Genomic DNA, 13,266 nt, shown 5'->3' with positions numbered 1-13,266 from the left:
ACCTTTCTGAATATTAGTTTTCAGGATTTAACACCATGTAAAGGCTAAATTAACATTTTGTGAACAAAAAAACCCTAACCTTTCACAAATTAGTGAACTGTTTTCAAAGAGCATTCAAACTTCAGAAAGGAATAGGTAACAAGGACTTTTTTTACATCAAGTGACAGATTTATAAAGCTAATTATCACAAGATGAAAGAAATGGAAAAATGAAAGGAAGACACACAACACAAGCTGCGTTAGGCTTTCAAGCATTTACTCCATGTATAACGTGTATTCTACAAATCTGTTCCACATTCACTTGTAACAGCTGCTAGGCTGAAACTTCCCATGCTCCTCAAATAAATTATTCAAAGTTTAACCTACACTCTATTTTAAATTGCCCTGAAATTCAAGAGGATGTTTTGAGACAACCTGATGACGAGGACTAGTAGCCCAGAAGAGCACATTTAAGCAGCGCTCCGACGGTCACAGAAGACAGACTGCCAGACGGCGTAACTGATCGTTGTCAGTCCATGTCAGAAGCTCCATGAACTTCGTGATGATCAAATGCACTGAACTCTCTGCCTCGCATAACAGCTCTGACTCACAACAGGAGTGTGAATAACTGATTATAACAACTCTGAAGTCAAAGGAAACGTGTATTTAAAAACACAGGAGTGGAATGCAGAGATTAAATATTTCCAGGAACTTCAGGAATTAAAAAAGCATTGTTTTAATCTGGAAAAAAACACCAAGAACTTTTAGGATTATTTGGAAAAAGGCAAACAAAGAAGGAATTAAAAGGACTAAATCCTACTAATTACAGGTTTTAAAGCAATTAAGAGTTTATTAGACAAAGTTCTCTAAACTAATAGGCTTTAGAACAACTGAATACAAACAAAACTGAATCACTTCATGTTCCTCATGGAAGCCTGAACACTCATTGTTATGATGGGGGGCCTGACATGAAGGTCTATCTGTTCATCTCCTCTGGCCCCTCCCCACCAAAATACTTTGAGATCTCTGGACTACCTTTCCTACAGATCCTGCCGCTAACCCCAGTAACTTACGAGCCCCCACATTTGTCCTCTCTCCTTTCCTCCTGTGAGCAGCTAGACATGCCCCTACTATCTTTGCTTCTCCAACCATCCTTGATGGAGATACGTAAAAATAAATGCATACATAAAAATAACTAACAGCATTCACACTGACAAGCGTGCAGCAGGTCAACGTGACAATGTTTTACAAGGAAGCAGGAAGTCAGCTTCAATCTCTGGCTTTTATTTTAGCAAAGTAATGTAGCCTTTAATGCTATAGTTGAAAAGTAATTCTGAGAGCGTAGCACAGTAATATTCCCATGTACAGGGAGATCCCAACAACAGCCCTAAGGTGAACGCGGCCAAACGCATTTCTTGATGGGTCTGTGGCAATTATGTTCAGAGGTAACTTTTACACAGTTAGAGCCTGCGAGGAATGAGATGAGTACTGTATTATTATGAAAAGCCATACAACTTACTCTGAGGAACAGCTTATTTGGGTACTGTGCTTGGAAAACAGCACTTCCAGAGGGCTAATTAGCTTGGCAACAGTGCCAGACTGGAGCAGCTCTTTGCTTCTGGAGCTGTAAGGCAGCAGCAGGACACCACCAGAGAGGTGCAATTCTCCATCACTCAGCACAGATGTACTCCGTGTAGGCTTGAGTTCCCTCTCCTCCATTAACAGGAGATTATTTGCTTTTCATTTTTTGGCTAGAACATAGTTATACTTCTTGTAAGAAGGATGAAGAATAAAAGCATGACTGCTAAGAGAGAGATGACACTGACAGCTTATCATTCAGTCTGGATCTAGATAGCCTTACCATTCCAAACAGCAATCATTCTGGTAAGATAAGCTTGCCGATCACAGAGTACTAGCTAATACACTTTGCAACCTTAAATTGTCAGTCAAGGTTTGACTTTATTCTTCTGGGAAAAAAATTCCTCAAACAATACTTAAGTGTTGGGATTTAACACCAGAAAAACTAAATAGCCATTTAAAATGAGATCAGAAACACTACTGAAAGCATGCAGTCACTCACTAGAAGAAAGTCAAAAGTCAGAACCAGTTCTCCCCTGAACATGAAAATGCGGTGACCTTGAAATTAAGGAATTTAATTTTGAATGGGGCTTTATCATTTCGCATAACCTGGTTTCTAATTCTAGATTAATGATACAGACTGAATTCATAAGGGACATTACGTTCTCCATATACAATGTCAATTATACTGCCTCTGAGAAAACTCATAACCAAGGAAGAGTCAGGAATACCATCACCTCACTTTCATTAACTCATCTTCAGTGGTTTTAGTGTCTTCTGTGTTACCCATAACAGTTAAAATTACTGCTTCGGTCATAAATATTATTAGTAGCTGCCTCCATCAACAACCACTTGAAGAAGGTATTTAAGCCTGAAATAAAACATGGCACTGTTCTGCAGAAGTTAAGTCTCATTAAACTCTCTGCCTCAGAAGAAATTTCAGGGTACTTTCTACAGCTGGAATCAACAAGCCTCATTCTGCCAAGACCAGCAATCCTGGTTCTGCCCCAAACCACCAAAAGATTGAAGCACAGAGTTTCTCCATCAGGAACCACTTGCATTTCAACTTTTAGCTAGGACATGGAGCAGCCAAAAATCCATCACTCAAAAAAAACACCAGCTACATACTACATTTTCTGTTTGAGGCTGCCCTCAATTCTGAAGATACAGTGGTATGACAGAAAATGAAAACAAAAAACTAGGCAATGTATGAAGTGGCAGGAAATGTTACAGCACTTGACTACTTCAAGAGATTAAAAGAAACTTGAATTACTATCTTAACTTTTAAATGATCAAAAATACACATTAAAATACAGACCTAATTAAGGAGCTACTGCAAGCCTGTTCTGCAAACCTGCCCAAGTCTCAAGAATGTTCAATATGGAACTGAAGTTCAAGCTATTCATTAGCAAGCACTGGACATCTTCTCAGAACACAGAAGATTTTGGATTTTACAAAAAACAACCTGAAAAATTAAATCACCCAAGTATATTTATATAGAATGCTGTGTCGCATTATACATTTGTTTACCAAGTAAGTATAAATACTTTAATTAGCAGTCAGAATGTACTTAATAAATAACGTAGAACCCTGCATAGAGAAATACTTATTACATCAGTCTTCCTGTTGATCACCTCCAATAGGAAAAGACAGAGAATGAGCAAACACCAATGTGTGAAAGCTATTACACCTTTTTCTCTAAATACAGAAACAATCCTGTTAAAAATTAGTAAAGTTGATATAGGAAGACAGTGCCCATGCTCCATGTTGCAATTCTAGATGATCACAGATTAACAAAGAAACAACAGAAGACAACTTCAATTCTATTTAAACAATAACTACTGCAAAGAAAATGCGCAACCGTGGGGGGAAAAAAAAATCTCCTACCTTGATATCTTTAGACAAGTTAAATCTCTAGTAAAAAGTGTCTTCCTCCATTCACTGAAAGTCCTGAAAGACAAAAAAAACAACAAACAATTTATTAGCATCGTCTCAACACACCACAATGTCTCATGCTGTCTAGCTGCATGCACAGAACTATAATCATCTCATCCCAGGAATAAACTCACAACTTCTTCTGGAGTATTACTGTACAAGCTATCAGACAGCCCCCACTCTTTATCCTCACAGTTAAAAGTTAATGTGCATGCTTTTAAATCTCTGTTAATCAATACTCATCTTGGTCACTTGACTCTTCCCTCTCACCACTTCTCAAATGGGAGAAGAAAAGCAGATATCAGTTTTCTTTGATACACATCATAGAGCAGACTATTCAAAAAAGTAGTACGCTACTTCCAAATATTTTCCTTCAACCTAGAAAGCTCTCCTACTAAAATCCTGCCATCTCCCCTTAGTGTGTTTTTTTTTTAAAACTCAATCCTTACATAAACACAACCCCCATGAAGGGATTCAACACTAAATCAAGAGTTCAGTACTTGGCCCATTGCTCTGTCATCACGTACTTGTAACAAGTTCATCAACGAAGAGCCATGAGAAATATATCTTGCTGCTTATTGAAAAAGACCAGAGCACCAATTTTAGTCCCACCACATGTTTATTTGTGCTGCTGATATTGTGTTACAGGCTTTACCAAGCTATTCTTGTAGAAATCTCATTTGAGAAACAGCAAGGAGAAGGCAATACAGACACATCTCATTTGTCAAACAAAACAAAACAAACATCAAAGTAAATTGAGACCACCTTAAGTTGGCAAGTTTAAAGCAAAGCAGAATAATGGTTAACCACTTCAGTAGGGTTTTTTTATTCTACTGCAAGAGGATACTGAAAAGTAATTGACAGCTTAACTTGTAGTTCACGCTGCTCTCCAGAACCTTAACAGAAATTTCTCAGATGGTATTGTATGAATAATTTTGTATATAAGAAATGTCAGACACTCCATAAATTCATGAAGCGATCCTATCTTATTTCTCAGGGTTGCCAATTACCTCCCTGCTTTCGATTTTTCACTTCTGTGGAAAAATAACTAAAAAGCTAGTAACCAGCACACAACGCTCACCAGCAGCGTGGCAGTTTCAGTCAGCCAAGCAAGGAAAACAAGCAAATGCAGTGCTAAAAGTTACTCTTGATAGAGCACGGAGGAAGAGTCCGTTCAGCCGACGTCTCCCTGGCTACCTGACCTCTGCCAGAGCCTCCTCCAGCCCATGCACAGCCATAACCTGGACACCACACTGCAAGATGACGTTCCTTCCTCAAAATCCCCTGCTGCGTTCTGCAAACTTCTGCTTGCATCCAACTACCTGACCGTTTGCATTCTGTAGAAACTATATGGTTAGAAAGACCCACCTAAAAAATTCTGAATGAGTGTCCAACCACATATAGCAAACAACCACAGACATGGAACTTACTTTAACTGAGCCCATATGGAGGCCAAACCCAAACAGATTCAGATCAAGGAAGATTTTTATTAGGCATTACTTCACAAAAACCCCTATATTCCTTAGCTCCTAAAGAAACAGAAGAAGAAAGGATCTTAAAATATTTATTTGTCACTCCCCACAATTCTTTTACCAGTGAAAACCTAGGTACTTGCAAGCACCTCCAGTAGGTGATTGAGTGAAGAGAATTTTTTTCTTTCAAAAGTAGCAATGTTACAATTTTTGGAAAACTGAAAACATGCACAGAGCTTTGGAATAACTAAAAACTCCTTATAAATGTTTCCGTTTGCTGCCATCTATCTCCTTAATACATCTCTCTTAATATGATACCCTGTAAAACAAAGAGTAGAATATGGCTTATGCCATGTACGCTGAGGATGAGTGCTGACTACCCATAATTTGCTCAATAACTTTCCATCTGTATTCAGAGAGCATGTCTGATGAATATGCTCTGCACTGAGCTTTTAAATAGCAGAGCTTTCATCTGCTCATATTATTACATTAGAAATCTTTATGTGAATGCAGCAGATATTAGTGGGTTGTCAATAAAAACTGAATGTCATTAAAGTGCTTTTATTCTTTAAATGCCTTTAACCCTCTAATTATATTTGTAAATTCCACTATTTAACTGTATGAAAGTTACAAATTCTGACATGTTGTATCATAACAAATATATTTAGAGATTAATATACAAACAGTTTGGGGGGGATCAATTTTAGACTTACTCCCTCGTGATTAAACACAGAAATCACAACTATGGCATGTTTCAATCAGAAGCAACATACAGTCAGGATTTCTCCAGATATTCTAAGAGTTTGGGGGTTTAGAACTTCTGTCCTGTGGTATGGCTGCAAGTAATAATATATTTTTTTAAATTACTCCTTTTTATTATTAATGTATCAGTATAGGGGTTTTTTCCAAGCCAGTTCTCTTGGACTTCACAGAGAGAAAGTAACAGTCCTGCTTCTTAAACTCTTACTCATCTCCCAAACCAATACAAATAATTGCCTAGTGTTTGCTCTATTAGTTTATACCCCACCTTGTGCTTGTGGGGAGCCCGCAGAACAGGCACAAACAGTCGCAGAACAACCATCCAGTGCCGTCCTACCAACTGCAAAAAGTGGTTCAGTCTTTGGATTCATTCTGCCTTCGACCATCAATGAAGAAGCCAATTACTGTCAATTGGGATTTTTGCCCGTAAAAGCCAGCTAGGAATAGCCAGCTAATGACTTCCGACTGCCATCCAAATTGGCAAGTTTAAAACATGACCTAGAGAAGGACTATTCCCAAGTTCCACAATGCCAAAAAAAGAAAAAAAAACCCACCAAAAAAAAAAACCAACCACCAAAAAACCCCACCCAAAAAACCAAAACCTAAGGAATGCTTTTTGTCAACAGCATCAGGTAACTTCAGTCAGGAACAATACAAGCAAAACCAAGAAACTCTGGGGATCGTACAAGGCTGTTCTGTGATACAAAACAGCAGGAAAAAAGGCTTCACCCACCAGCAGTTGCTGATACTGCACCCGACTGTTGATTTCTTTTCTTTTGAGCAATCATCAGCCCAGGGCAGTATCAATTCAACTATACATTTCCTCTACTATGTTAACTGTTCCAATATATCCATCACTTTATTCAACTTCATCCAGTATAACAGGAATAGTCCCCTTAAAAGAGTTTTTGATAATTCTCTGCATTTGGGACCTTTTCACTGATTCAGACAATTTCTGAATGAATGAATGAGTAGTGAATGAGAGGACATTACGTAATTTCCAAAATAAGAAAACAAAGAACTGCTACTAAAAAGTACAAGTTAGTAATAATGTCACAAAGCCAAGTAAACAAAAAGTTAAGAAATATAAGAATTAAGGTTTAGCATGCTTAGTAGATGAGGTAGTTAAGTAATTCAGACACAAAGCAATCTGCAGACTTGCAGTCCAAATAATTTCTTGGTGATGCCTGTGTAGGTAGTAACTGTACTGAATTCTTCTGCAGAAGAATGTGCTAAAAACCAACTGAAGTGTAAAACAACAAGAAGACGCACATTAACCACACCTCTAATGTCCCTCACATCTAGCCTCAAATGATTTCTTAAAAAAAGCTCCTTTTATCTTCTGTTAAATATGTTAACTTTACGGTCACAAGTTAAACTCCATTTCTCAGTATGTATGCCCTAGTACATGAGTGCACCCAAGCAAAGGCATAAAATAAAAGCTAGCTAAATTCACTACCTTAAAAAAGGGCTCCTAGTTAATGTAAGAATTATTGAAAAAGGTAACAAGAACGGTTTATGAAAAAAAATAATATTCTAGCTGACAATTAAGTACCCTCCCGTTGTTCTAACCCAGAAGACAAGTACCTACAAAAGGAACAAATACTTTCAGGTACAGAAATGGATGTTCCAGCTGCAATATTTTCCTGTCAAACTAAAATGCATGACAGAAAGGGAACTTAAGCTTTAAGAAACAAACCAGAAAACCTGCCTTCCACAGCCACTTGACTACAGCTGTAAAGAAGGACAGAATGAAGTGATGCCAGGATGTTTGATTTCACAGTAACAAGTTTGAGAAGTCTGCTGAGATATCTTGAGATGAACACCACCCATTCTATATTTGAAAATATTTAACAACAGTATTGAGCAAACTTCCAATTAACAGGATGAAATAAGACCAGTTTTCTATTCATCCCAGAGCAAACAAAACAACCTTTTTTCCTCATAATCTAAGCAAGCAGACATCGTGTTTGAGCAGGTAAAATTTCACAGCAACTTTGCAAAGCTAATTGAACTTGAAGCCTCTAAACCAAAGGTAGCATAGGTCACATGTAGTCTGATCTCAACAGTTTAATTATATTTTCCCAGAGAAATTAACAACTTGCTCATACTTTTATCAACAGAACATTAATACACAGACATTAAACACAATGACCATCTGTCTTTGAAAACCATACACTACACCAATGATCAGAACATGTTGCTCAACCAGTCCTGCTGGAAAGAAAAATCTCTGAAACGGTCTCATGAATAGGGATTTCCATGTTTAAATGAGGTTATTTTTCTAGTTTTGGCTGTCAGTTGCACCAGCTGGTATTCATCTGATAAATTGAGTAAGCTTGGATGGTATTCTAAAATGAAATAAAAATCACAGTTTAAATTCTTTGCACATACATACATGCTGGAAACAAAATACATACTGACAAAAAATAGTCTTGATTCCAGTTCTAACTCACATAAATTCATTTTTAAGCAAAATGTGTGTTTTAATGATGGCCATCATCTAACAAATCCAATCCGGAAAATGGAAATATTCTTTAAATTACAGCGAAGTAAATAGGGCTGACCTAACTTTATTAGTGACTAATCTGGGAAACAAGTCTCATGTTTCCATCCTGATAAAGAGTTTGTCTTCTTAACTTGTTATTCTCTAATTAAAAGTAAGATTTGAATCGTATGTTTCCATAGATAATTAGTGTACTTACAGAGTTCGTTACATAGGAACATATACCATTGATAAGTAAAGAATTCCACAAATAAACCATACAACATAATACTTCAGTCCATAATTAGATACGTCTTGGCTGATTTTCAACAGTATTAAGCAAGAATCCACTCTACCACATTCTAAGTTGGCAACAGTTTCTTCACGAGCATCACTCTAAATAACTATGGGAAAGCATCCAGACATCAATGGAATTATGAAAGAAAAAAAAAAAAAAAAATCAGAAAATTGTCCATGCTTTAAATTAAGATTTTTCTGCTCACCCCATGTGTCTTAAAAAAACAAAAAACAAATAAATGAAGAACAACAAACAAAAAAACCACTGCAACAACAAACCACACACAAGAAACCAACCAAACCCCACTCTGTGTGTTAAATGCAGATGACACTTACATTCAGCTATCTTAACAATGCAGACTCCTGGTTTCATATGAAAATTAAAATGACCTTCCATTTTATTTCCTCCTTAACAAATAAATAGTTCCCAGCTACTAATGGAGTATCCCATTTTTCAGCATCTTAATCATGTTTATCAAAATTTACAATCTTATCTACTGGCACAGTCATTTTGGGGGCAGCAGCCGTCATTGTTTTATTGTTACAATGACTAGCGCTACGAAGACCTCACCTTTCTAATGCCTTCAGATGCTAATTATCATAACACGTTTAATAACTTTAAATACAACCTGGTAGTTCATCCTCCCTGCTCTATCTACAGATTGGTTGTTATTTATTAACCAGTTGTTTGGGTACTGCGCTCATAATACACATGCCAACGTGACCATAAAATGATGGGTTATGTTAAGTATGCACCAAGAAAAATACTTCCCTTCCAGAGTAATTCAAGGTTAGGAGACTTATTGTAATTATGTGACATATTAATAGGTGTCAGCAAATAACTAGAAGAGGAGACTTAATGGCCCACATATATCACAGCCCTGGAAAGACATCTAACACAGCAGTCGTTTTGACCATCTCAAACCTACCCCAATCTTTCCAAAGCTGCTAATAGTTTTGCCAGGGATTTCAGTAAGAACAGAACAAAAAATTCTGGCAACACTGCTCCAACGTATGCAACCTAACGAATTTAAGGCTCAAATGACTAAAATGCCAAGAGTGTTATTTACACCATGGCTTTATCCCAAGGCCGCGTTTACATTCCAGTGTCCACACACCACCATCATTGCTAATGCCGCTTCAGACACGATTGGTAAGAAAGCAGCCTAAGAAGCAGCCAGGATCAGTCAGGGTCTTTTGGGAGTTGGCTGCCTGAAGGGACCTCTAAAGATTCCCCACGCCCTCTGCTCTCTTTTTAATTCCTGCTAAAACTGTGCTCAGTTTTCACAAGCTTGTCTCATTTTACTTTTCTCTGGAGCGTGAAAAGGACTTGCACAGGATCTGCTCTAGCAGAGGAACTTCTTCTGTTGCTCCTAACCGAAGGCGGCACCTAAATAGCTGCTACTGTGCTGCTCTAATCTCAGAAGACTCCTGGGTACTGAGGATCTAAAACAACCACTCCAAACCTCCTTAACCAGCTCGTACAGAACAAACTATTTCAAAGAAAGAAAGTCAAAACCTCTTCTCTGCTCCCTCAGTAGCATGCAGCCAGAACTCAAGTACTCAGAAACACAACTCTTCTTCCCAGCCTGTTTTCCCTTTTGTAAATATACCCATGTGGAAACAGTGCAGAAAAATGAGGAAACAATTACCAGAAGGAGAGAGAAGCATGTGCAGATGGGGGAAGAAACTCAGAAAAATTAAATGGGAAGGGGGTGAGGAAAATGGAATCTCTAAAGGAGAGATAGGGTAAAAGTGTCCCAGAATATCAGACAGACTGAAAATAACAGATAAGTGGTAAAAATGAAGATGAAAGAAAGAAGACCAAAAAAAGTTTCTGGAAAGAGAATCTGGGCACAAACTCGCAAGAAATAAAAGGGAAGTCACTACACAAACGTGCATTGGCACGTGCCAGCGACTGCGTGTGACACTGAGACCTACTTCTGCTGCATCACACCTAGCAGACCCGGCCGGTACCAGCGCCGGCTGACCTAATTAGAGCTCTGTAATTCAGTACACAAAGCTACTGAGAGAAGGAACATGACGATGCTTTCACCATAATGCACCTACACGATTGCACTAACAAAATGTCTGGGATCTCATGTGCTGTAAGCAAGTGACATGAAACATGACAGTCAGGAAACACAATAACTGGGGGGGACGGGGCAGAATCAAAGCAATAAAAACCTTGAATAAGGCATTTTGGGTCTTGTTTTCTAAACAAAAGTATTACAAGTAAGCAGCTTGAATAGTTTATTTGAATTCATTTGGGTTTATATTGCCAGAGGGCAGAATTATCTACAGTTGAATGAAACAAAAGTAATATCCTACTGACAGTTTTCTCAGTGAAAAGTATGTGTCCCTATAAAAAGTCAATTACTCAAACGTATTGTATAGTCACATTGCTTTTTCAAACATTCCTTGTATTTGGTATATTCAATAATATTAAGGTTTCACATACACAAACAACTTGGGCTTTAGGTTAAAACAAAAGAGATAGAAAGAAAGAAAGAAAAAACATACCTTCCAAATTACGAAGGATTTTTCACGTGTGAAACCATAGTTACATTAAAAAGAACAGCATTTAAGAATTAAGCTCTTAACTTACTCTGCTAACATTACAGACCTTATCTCAGCGAGTCAAACACAGCAATGAAAGAGGCTTTAAGTGATAGTTTGTTTCACTTGGCTTTCATTTTTTTGGTAGCGGGCTAACTATATTCCATGCAGGAAAAGCGTGACTTAGCAGAAGCGGATATTCCGCTTTAAGTCACATCTTCAAACCTTCCAACAAGGGAACACATATATGAGTAAGTACTTGAAGGAAAGGGCATATTTATACACCTTTTGTCTTTTATGAAGTATAAAAGTGATATTTAAAATAGGCCTGACTACTTAAGACAACGTGTTTAAACTACAAGTTTATAAGTGAAGCCATTGTATGAGCAGAGTCGAAATTACAGCACATAGCATACTTCAAAAGAATTCAATGTTGTAAATACGAGCTCTGCTTCATACTGTTCTTGTTAGCTAACAACTCAGAGGTTTCTGATTTCACCCTGCAACAGGCAGTGAAAATGTAGATATGAAGGCTTACAGTTCTGGTATGAAGAACTGCGGTTCCTTAGCTTTATGCAAGCGAGAGCTGAAAACCCAGTGAGATTTTTTTAACTGGAGAAACCAGTTGAAACTAACCTAAAAGCAAACTGTAACAGGTCCGCAAAGAACCCAAGCCACAAGGAAATAAACAGCAGCAGGCAGAGTGAGAGTACCAAAGCAAGCCGGGCACTTCCCAAACCCCAGACTTACTTACTTTCAATGTGACTCTTGAAACCTACCACGTTACCACAGCTTAAAAAGAGAGCGGAGAATATCAAGTGTCCTCTTAACTTATCCCAGTTGCAAAATAAAACGTATTAGGTCACAGGAGCCCTTGCCTTTGGCTCAGGTGCACTTAAGTCACTTCAGAAGACTGGTACAGGAGCATGTAAAAAACCTGACCTGAAATTTGTTTTGCTCTGCTCAGTGCAATAAATACCCCTTCTACCTTCTCTTCCGCTTGGCCCATTCATTCTGTTTCACAGAGAGTGAAGTAAAGATGAGTAGTGCTACAGTACGGGTGCTTTTCCCAGTCTCTCCAGTACTGGAATGCTTGGGGACACTGTTCTCTTTCATTTTGGGAAAGGAAATGCTCTACCCATGACTCATGGGTAGAGTGAAGAGAGTATCAGAAAGTGTGTATCAAAGCTTAAAGATAATGCAGCAGAGCTGAATGCAGCAGCATTGGTTTGGTTTTCAGACATTCACTCTCCTGTTTAGCTGTAACAAAACTTTGGCAGTGAAGGGTGAGATTTCTTCATAAAGTTGCATAAACTGTAAAAACAATCTGATTTTTTAACCACTACCTATAGTCTCTCATACGGAGGAAATCTAAATGCCTTCTAGAGACAGAGACACAGTAAGTACGGTTTTCCCTACGTTTGGAGCGTAAATGATTGCAATTGCCATGTACAATCCAGAACAATTTATGTCATCATTCACTGAAGCAAATCCCAAATCCTATCCATTTCTAAATGAAAACCCTTGTCATTGAAGAGAAGAGCATGCACAACCAAGGAAAACAAGAAGAAACAGCAAAAATAACTGGTTTGCTTTCCTTCTGAAGCCTACAACATCCAAATACTTCTTGAAGAACTGAAAAGATCAGTCAAGAAATAATACATACCTACTCAAACTTGTTTTCTCTCTAAAGCCATGAGGTAGATTTGCCAATGAGAGCAGGGGGACCTAAGCTTCACCCTTCCTTAGATCTCCTTTCTGCTGTGGCACCATCACTACTCACAACACTACCCTGATGGAAAGTACCTGGAAGGAGGATGGGAACAGGAGTGTTACCAGGGGTCCAAAGCTTCTCTTCGTAGAGAAGTTTCTCTACGGGGATATATTCCACAGCAGTACTTGCATACTATATCCATATACATACACACACCTCTCATACATACACTCCACTTCCACCCAAACTCTTATTCCAGAGTCAGGAGAATTTAGGGCTTGAGGAACCCCCTCCCTCTTGGTATACATTCCCACTTCTTTTGTCTTAGGCTTAAAAAGCAGCGTATTCTCACCCTCGCTGCAGCACAACGAAGCCAAACTCTCCGATTCACCTTTATTACACTCGGGAACATTGTCTATTAAGGAACAATGGTCTGAAATTTCCTCGGGCAAATTCTGCAGGAAAACATTTCTGACATTAAGATGTGTT

This window comes from Egretta garzetta, unplaced genomic scaffold, assembly GCF_000687185.1.
Source record: "Egretta garzetta isolate BGI_Z169 unplaced genomic scaffold, ASM68718v1 scaffold100, whole genome shotgun sequence".
Taxonomy (NCBI): Eukaryota; Metazoa; Chordata; class Aves; order Pelecaniformes; family Ardeidae; genus Egretta; species Egretta garzetta.
Note: the sequence above shows the minus strand (reverse complement) of the source record.